Raw genomic sequence first — 9,099 nt, 5'->3', positions numbered from 1 at the left:
AGCTTCATTGACTTCATTTCCTGGTAAGGGTGTCCTTTAAGCCAGTGGCAGAAAACGTAATAAAACCCAGTAAAGTTAATAAGCCCAAAATTAATAAAACTATTAGGTAAGAGACTTGACGTATTTTCTTAATAAGTGTCTTAATAAATCCCTAAGTCTGATGGTATGAAACAGCAAAGACATGTATTTTTCCAGTAGAGCGTTCCCAAGATCTCCCATGCAAATAGAAATACAATGTAAACTGGTAATTAATATCAACATTGGACAAGATGCAGCAGAAACAAAGAGAAGCACAGTTCTGCTCCAGAACATTCCTACCATCTGAAAGTAACGTCAGGCAGCATAAGGTGAGTCTTTCTACCATTCTTTGTATTGTATGACAAAGCTGTTCTAAGAGTTGTGGGTTTTGGTAGACGAGGAGCTGGACGTGACCCAGCAATGTGTGCTTACAGCCCTGGAAGCCAAAGTGTCCTCAGCTGCTTCAGGAGTGGTGTTGAGGGAAGTGATTCCTTCCCTCAACTCTGCTCTCATGAGACCTCACCTGGAGTTCTGCAGCCAGCTCTGGGGACCCAGCATGAGAAGGACAAAGGGCTGGAGCACCTCTCCTGTGAGGATGGCCTGAGAGAGTTGGGGCTCTTTAGCATGGAGAGGAGAAGGCTCTGGGGAGATCTGCTGTCAGCCCTGCAGCACCCAAAGCTGCTGAAATGAGAGCTGGACTTTTTACAATGGCCCGTAGTTCCAGGACAAAGGGGAATGGCTTCACCCTGAAAAAGCACAGTTTTAAATGAGATGTCAGGAAGAAATTCTTCATTACTGTGAGACACTGGAACAGGTTGCCCAGAGGATTTCTTTACTTGTTCGTGTGTTCAAGTCATGAGATTGCTGATGTGCCAGCACAACTCGTACTAGCCTTGTCTGCCTGAGCAGAAAGAAACCAGACTGCAGACTTGTAGAATTTGCACTCTCTGGGAACTTCATTGTGTGCAGTGCTAGATGTCTTGCAACACTTTTCTCTATAGGTTTTCCAGTGAGTATCAGGGACCTTCCAATCTGTGCAAAGTGCTACATTAAAAAAAAATTAAACTTATGTGATATTACTGTACTCCATACCTTCTCATGCTAAATGCACAGTGAAAAGTCTGTTTTGATACATGTAATCTCTGAAAAATACCTACTCAAATACAGTATTCAGATTATTTCATAGTATTTAATATTATAATACACAGATCACTTGCAAGATAATGCAATATAAGAAGTAGTTTTGTATAGTAGTATATAAGAGAACTGTAGCCAACAGGATAGAAAAAGAAATTGAAGTTTTAAATGAGGGATGGCATAAATATGTAAATAAAACCTTTCCAATAAACAGTCTTTCATTAGTTGTCTATACTGTTTACGCTTTAAATAATATTATTAATAGAAAGTTAAACATGTAACAAAGTGTGAGCTGCATTATGAATCTGAATCAAACAATGCCAAGAAGAAGAAATTGAAGTTAGTGTGACATTTTGCCTCCTGCAGCACTCCTACATTCCTATATCTGCATCCAGCCCACAGTGTTTGTAATGAGGATGGAAAAGAGCCACAGACTTGGTGGATTGGATTGATTACCATAAGTACAATAACTTTCCACAAAAGCAACATCTCTTTCAATTGTGAGCTGCAGTTGATTCTTTGAGGGCCAAAACTGTTCTGTAACAAATGCCCAAAGTGGTATGGATGTTGAAGCAAAGGTCACTCACAGTTTCTTTCCAGTGAGCCAGACACAAAGACCACATGAGCCAACATATCACAGGAGAGCTTTCACAGCATGCCTCTGTATTTTTCCATTAATTAATCAACCTTGTGCAGCTGAGTTTCACGGCCAATAACTGTTAGATGTATCCAGTTATTCTAATACAATTGCTGTGAGCCCTTTGTTTTTACAGGCCATGCTGACTGCAGCTTTTCATTGCTCTGTCTGTGGCCTCGTCCCTGCTCCTTCCAGGGCTGCTGGTGCTGCATTCACATCTCCACTGCTGCTGCAGGTCAGTGGTGGCAGAAATGGGAGTACTACACATTTCAAAAACCTCTGCCAAGCCCTTTGGGTTTGCACACCTATTGCAAGTCCAGTGTTGCCCATGGGAGCAAACTGGACCTGGGATGAGGTTCTCAGTGGGATTTTTCGTGGCACAGCCTGTGGTCCCATCTCTTTGGTCACTGGAAGATAACCCTTTCTAATGCTTGAAAATTGACACAAAAGCAAGTGGATAAAAATGCTTATGAAACTTGTGGGTTTTTTTCTAACTAAGAAGCAACAGATGTCATCTATTTTGTCTGTCATGCTTTATTAGCTGTAAGTTTTGTGAAATTCAATACTCACATTTGACAGTCTGCAACTGAGTCCATTTATGTAGAGGCCATTCATGAGCAATTTTAAAAGCATAGTGCATGAAATTAGAAAATACATCAAAGTCACAGAAAAAAAGCCCAAATTGCAGCACGTTTTCACTTTCTGACCTTTTTTCTTCTAAATTTTCCTTCTAAATAATATTTCAAGAGATCTGAGATACTGTCATTAATGCAAATTTTCTTTTAATAGGGAAATTATTTTTCACTGTTTTTCATAGCAGATTATACAGCCTCTGGAAAAGGAAAGTGAAGTATATTTCAGATGAAATAAATTGCACCGTCTCTATGCACAGCAATACAAGAGATTTACATTCTATACACATGGCTGAATGCATACATACATTACTTTACAAAGCAATAAATAATATTCATAGGAGATATCAAATTTATGCACATTTTATGAAATATGCACAGTCTTGTAGTTTGTAACTAAGCTTTTGCATCCATGCACTTGGAAACAGAAATGAAGTGGGCTGTGTCTTCTGCTGTCCTCAGAGTGCACTGCTAATAAAGCTGTGGCTTCTCATCCTGCTGTTCTAATTTTTATAAAAAGCAAATACTGTGTGGTCTCTTTAAGATATTTTCAAGTGCATATCATGGTAATGGTTTGCCACCCTTCCTGAATCGATTCCTGGCTTGTTCTAGATTGCCAGCAACTGGTCCTGAATGCGCATTCAGAATGATTAGAAATGCTCAATGATTTTTCCTCCAGGAACAAACAACCAAACTTGAAATGCCCTCTTGGAGTTTAGTGCTCACCACTCCCTCAAAGGGCTCCACTTCTTGGACAGAGGTGAGTTCTGCCTGGAGACTGCTAACTGCTGAGAGAGGGCATAAAATTAAGAGTTTTTCAACCTATACTCTGTCACTCAGATGATATCGTGCAGCTTGCCTCTTCTGTGAAATGCCACATTGCACTTACAGGGAAAAAACACACCCACTTTTCCCAAGTTTCCTTTTGGTCATCAATAAATTATGTTTTTTTCCTACAGATTGTCCCTTTCATGGCACATATGAGTGTGTATCAGATGAAGGACCATTTCTCTTGCTCTTTACCTTCAGCCTCTGGCAAAGATAGCACAAGTGTAAGTACTGTAGGCATGAGATTGGCTTGAGAACTTTCTGGATTTGCTATTACCTTCTTCTGAATGTATCTATGGCAATAAGACATTTTTATTATGACTATTCCTCCCTATTCAGTTTGCTACATGACTAACCACATGGCACAGGGGAGACAGGCTGTAAGTTAGACTTCTGGTCTAACAGAGCTTGAGCAAGTTGCCTAAAGTGGTCCCACAGGGTCCCTGTGGCCCTTGGGAGTGTTTTAACAGCCAATTCACCTTATCATGCCAGTAAGGAATTTGACAACCCCAGAGGGACAAATGAGCAAAGACCTGAACCACCATCTGAAGAGGTCTCCTATATGCCTCATGTGACTTATGAGGAGTAAAAGACTCCTTCTCCTTGTTAAACCTAAGAGCCAGCCTAAGGTGACATGAGATGGTGGTGACAGGGCAGCAGCTGGTAAGAATAGAATAATGAGGAATCAGGTACATCCTTCTGCTGGCCAGCAGGGAGACAGGGCTGGACAGAGAGGGGCCCTGGGCCCTGGGCAGAGAGACTCAGATCAGTGTGCTGGGACTTAGCTGGGCAGATATCAGCCAGTTAGAAGTTAGGCATTCAACCCATGCTAGAGTTGGTCTGGGAGATGGGAAATGGGGCCTGGGTCTCATGCAAAGGGAAGTGTCCAAAACAGAGGGAACCATGTGCACTGGATGTGCCTGTCCATCTCCATGGATTGGTGATCCTTTAATCCTTTGAAACACTTTGTACAAGAAAACTTGCTCAATGGACAGGTGTTATAGTCTTCCTCCTCTGCCACAGTGCAGAGCCTGATGTCAAATCCAGCCCCACTAAAACCCAGCTGCATGCAGAGGGATGTTGGTGTGGATAATACACTGTCTGACTGCAGCTGGAAGTGCTGACACAAAACCCAGATCCATTCACTTCAAAGCAACACACTGGGTGGACCTGACTTGCCTGGAAAACACAGAGTAGCACTTACAAAGAGATGTTCAGCATAAGGCAGGCATTTTGCCAGTAAGTGTAATTAATTTACATTAAGACAGATTCAATCTTTTATTTCAAAAGAATTCTAGGATTGATTCTCTTTAATTCATATCCACTTACAGTGAAACAGTCAAGCTAATCACAGAAATCATTTGAAGTAGCTATTTCCATAAACAAGCAATTAGGCACTTATAAAATTACTTTTAGATGTGATTTTAATATAAAATGAGACGTAGTCTCCATTGATAGTCTTAGCATTAAGCAGAATGTTATTCACTCTCTATTCTTTAAAGATTTTACAATTGCTGTGCTCAATTATTATGAAGTAATAAAGACATAATATTAATCCAGCTGGCCAGCAGTGAGGGACTTTCCAAGGGGGGGACTCTTTCCAAAGAGAACTCTTTCATCCCTTTTGTGGCATGACCTGCACAGCTGCCCTGCCTGTGTGAGGACTCATGGGTTAAGTGTGAATCCTCATGAACCTCCACCAATTTCAAGGTACTGAGCCTTTCCAGGTGGCCTGTTCAAGTAAACTTCAGGCTTCCTAGGGAAGCTACTACAGTGGAGAAATAATTATAGGAGATCTGGAGCCTGTGCCCAAGTAACAGCACCTGGGGTGCCTGAAGCACGATTTGGAGATGTGGAGTGCCTCTTTCAGCGGGGCAGGAGGAGGCTGTGGTGGCAGGGGTGGAACCCTGCAGCCCTTCTGGGAGGAGAGAGGGGTTTAGGGCAAGGTGGTCTGACCAGAAGGAGCGTGTGAGGACCAGGCTGGCCCGGGGCTGCTGGCTCTGGGGAGGGTCTGGCTGCAGAGGTGCGTGTGAGATGTACAATCCCTGCAAGAAACACCCTGTGCCAGAGAGGGCTGCAGGAACAGCAGCTTGACCCCCCTGCAGGCTGGCTGAACTCACCTGGGAGTGATGTCTTTTTTAGCTACCCACGCTAAAATACCTGTTATAGCCTAACAATAACTTGTCTGTTGCTAAATAAATACCAATTTACAGAAGACCCAAGTCAGCTAAAATCAGCTGTCTTCCATCCGTGATTTTCAGGGTTAAAAGATGGTATCATATATAAAAATGGTGTCATAAAAAATATAAAAAAACCAATTAAGTGAGGGTAGCACAAATATTTCAGTAAGGTGTAGAAAACTCTCAGGTTTGAACAATGTCATCTAAATATTTCCTTGCATCTTTGAGCTGCTGCCATCTTCGTCTTGGAAAGGGCAATATTAGTAATCTCTAATGATTTATGGTGAATGATAGAGACCCATCACCTGCTGTGGTTTCCTAGGATGGAGAGGATAAACTACCCTGTTATCATGGCCCAGCACTAACAATGAGCATTTAGCATTCAGGGGAGTGCTCACTGCTCAGATAAGCAGCATTGAGCTTCTTGCCTTTAAAGAAGGCGGAAAGACAGGGATTTTTCCCCCAACTGAATACACACAGGTTTTCTGCTGTAAAAAAAAATGTATTTTGTCAGAAAAATGAGGAAGAAGGTATATTATTTCTGCCAAATCATGCATAAAAGTATAATCTTTCTGGGTTTTAACTGCAACATTCATTCCAAATAAATCAAGCTAATTGGGAGAATCAGGATTACACATATCAGTAACAGGTTTCCTGTTTTCTTGTTAGGTGAATAGAGATGCTTTGAATTCTTGTTCATTATTTAAAACAAAGAAAAACTCATTACCTTTTGTAGAATTTGGTGGATTTAAAAAAATAACTCTTTGAGTTCAACAAATATTTTCATAAATAAATATTTGCCTTTAAAAGTAAAAGTCTTCCTTTCCACCATCTGATATTTTTGCTTGTTTGCACCTATTGTTGTCATGCAGCAGAATCATACACCTTTGAGTTTTCATATTTAAACATATTCTAAAAGGCAATATTTGGAAATACTGAAAGAAAAATGTTGCTTGTAAACAGAGGTGAGGAATCTGAATTGTTTATCTGGTGTCAGTATTAGCAAGTTTCTATACTTTTTGGTCCTTTGTGGTGATTTTTCAAACCTAGAATAAATAGTTTTAGAATCAACTTGCACAGAATAATCCTAAACTAGAGCAAGAACAGCTGAAAGCTCTGATTTACTTGCCATCTTCATCTCCCACCAGGTTCAGGAAGGGAATTCAGGAATTTCAGAAGAAAAATTAATTCCTAATGAAGAAAACTGTGTTATCCTATTTAATTTCTCTTGAGCAAGCATGGACATAACTCAATATAAGCATGAACATAACTCATATAGAACCAAAAAATGGTTTTGTTTGGAAGGAACCATAAAGACCATCTAGTTCCAACCCCTGTCTCCAGGGCCTGGACACCTTCCACGAGACCAGGGTGCTCAGAGCCCCATCCAGCCTGGCCTTGAACACTTCCAGGAATAGGGTATCAAACTTCTCTGGACATCCTCTTCCTCACTACTCTCATAGTAAATATTTTCTTCTGTATGTCTAAACCTAAATTTCCCCTCTTTCAGTCTGAACCCATTGCTCCCTGTCCTCTCACTACAGTTCCTGATGAAGAGTACCTGTCCAGCTTCAGTGTAGTCCCTCTTCAGACACTGGATCTGTACCTGTTTAATGTTAGTTTTGCATTTCACACTAATTCAGGAAATGGCAGCCACGTATTTTTTTAGTGACTCTCTTCCTGGTAGCACTTGTGACCCAGGAGGAGAGCAGAGCTGTGCTGGGGGAACAGCAGTAGTGCCCCATGGTGTCACACACACGTCCTGACCCACACGCCCACCCTGCAGATAATGACACAACTGCCATGTGCCACACGGGACAGGGCAGACTGAACCCAAGGGCTGCCTGGTTCAAAGGGAATTTCACCTGTCCACTTTTCCACGTGGACCCAGTGTGGGAAACTCCTCAGTCTCCCAGGAGCCAGGCATTTCAGGGGCATTGAAACATAGCATTCCTTAAAAAACATGGTCTGAGTCACTACTGCAATGCTTCCAGTGCTGATGGAGGGAGCTGAAAGGAGGGTGGACAGCCACCCCAGGGTCACAGCCAGGGACTGTAAAGCCTCCCAGGACTGGGCAGTACCTGAAGGCACAGTGCTGGAGTTGCCTGCCAGGATTTTATCTTGAGCACAGGATTTCTTGGGTTATGCTTGGGCACGGGTTTTATTTTTGGTACTTTGAAAATTTACCAAACAAACGAAACGCTGCAGACAACGCTCCAGGTTCAAAGAATCAGCACTGCAGCTGTGCCAGCAAACACCGAGAGAGCCCTAGATAAGGGATCAGGCTGCTGCAAGAGTGTAAAGTACATCGTGTTTTTGAAACCAAGGTAATGAGACAAGGAGTGAGAAACACACATGAAAAATTGCAGCTACAAATATTTCAGTTCTTCCTTCCTTCCCTGATCTCAACTGCTGCATTGATATATTTAATATGAGGATGAAATAGAAACAAGTGCAACCTCAGGTTTGCTTTTTCAATGGTATTATGGTATTAAATGCAAGCTCGTGAAATATGTTTCAAAATACTTTTTGCAAGGAATGTTTTTCAATTTTTTCCACAGACCCATCAAATTTTCTTAAAGATATTGAACAGGGAGCCAAGGATCTGATTACAATGAAGAATGTTAATGAAAACTTACATCTTATTTGAAAAGACTTGATCTAATTTTCTAAATATTAAAATAACTTGTATGTATCTTAGATTCTGATGAAAAGATTGCATTTTACATGGAGCTCCCCCTAAATTTAAGCCTATCAGATGCAAAACCAAAGTAAAAAGGAATCATAGAATCACAGAATCATTAAGGTTGGAAAGACCTCTAAGGTCATTGAGTTCAACCAGCAGTGCCAAGTCCATCACTAAATAGTATTGAGCAACTTAAAGAGTGAGGCTGTGACACTGTGGACAACCTGCAGCTGCATCTCTGGAAAGCACTTTTCAGACCAGAGCCATAACTGTTTCCTGTTCCTGGAGGAGTCACTAGCTCTGGTTTGAAGGAAAGTATATAATCAATAGCACATATTTAAATCTACAGTGCTAAATCTTCATAGCTCTCCTGTGTTCAAAACAATGCCTTTCTCAGGGAGGCAGGGTACTTGATTCAGCATAGCCCTAAGGAGTTATAACAGTGCTCTTTTCCCCGTATTTATGATTTTCTCATTTTTGTGATTCATGATTTATTATTTTAGTCCCTTCTCTCAGAAACAAAAATCAGAAACTTTTGAAGTCTCTTGTAGAACAACAGTAATCTCTTGTTACCAAACAGGAGGACACATTGTATAGCACACCTGGTGTGTTTGCTGTTGAAGTATGTGATTCCTGCTTGCCTTTGATTAAATTCTTACAGGGCTAAAGAAAATATTTAATAAAAATGCCTTAGGCTGGATAAATTTTTCTCATTTTGAAATGTCATAAACAGCTTGGAACTCAACCAAACTCTCTGAAATTGTTGCAGACTGAAGTTCTGGTACTCTGTGTAGCTTCATAATAAAGATTAGGGAAAGCACTGAAAATTTTAGTAAGGCAGGACCTCAAGATAGCTCAGTAAATTTAAATTAACATCACAGTGACACAGTCAGCCGTCAAGGGATTTGACTGATCTGTAAAATATCCCTATCCCATTAGTTTTCAGCCTGACTGTGATGTGGGGGCACTTATGACTGCAGG

Source organism: Taeniopygia guttata, chromosome 1, assembly GCF_048771995.1.
Source record: "Taeniopygia guttata chromosome 1, bTaeGut7.mat, whole genome shotgun sequence".
Classification (NCBI taxonomy): domain Eukaryota; kingdom Metazoa; phylum Chordata; class Aves; order Passeriformes; family Estrildidae; genus Taeniopygia; species Taeniopygia guttata.
This window is presented reverse-complemented; position numbering follows the sequence as displayed.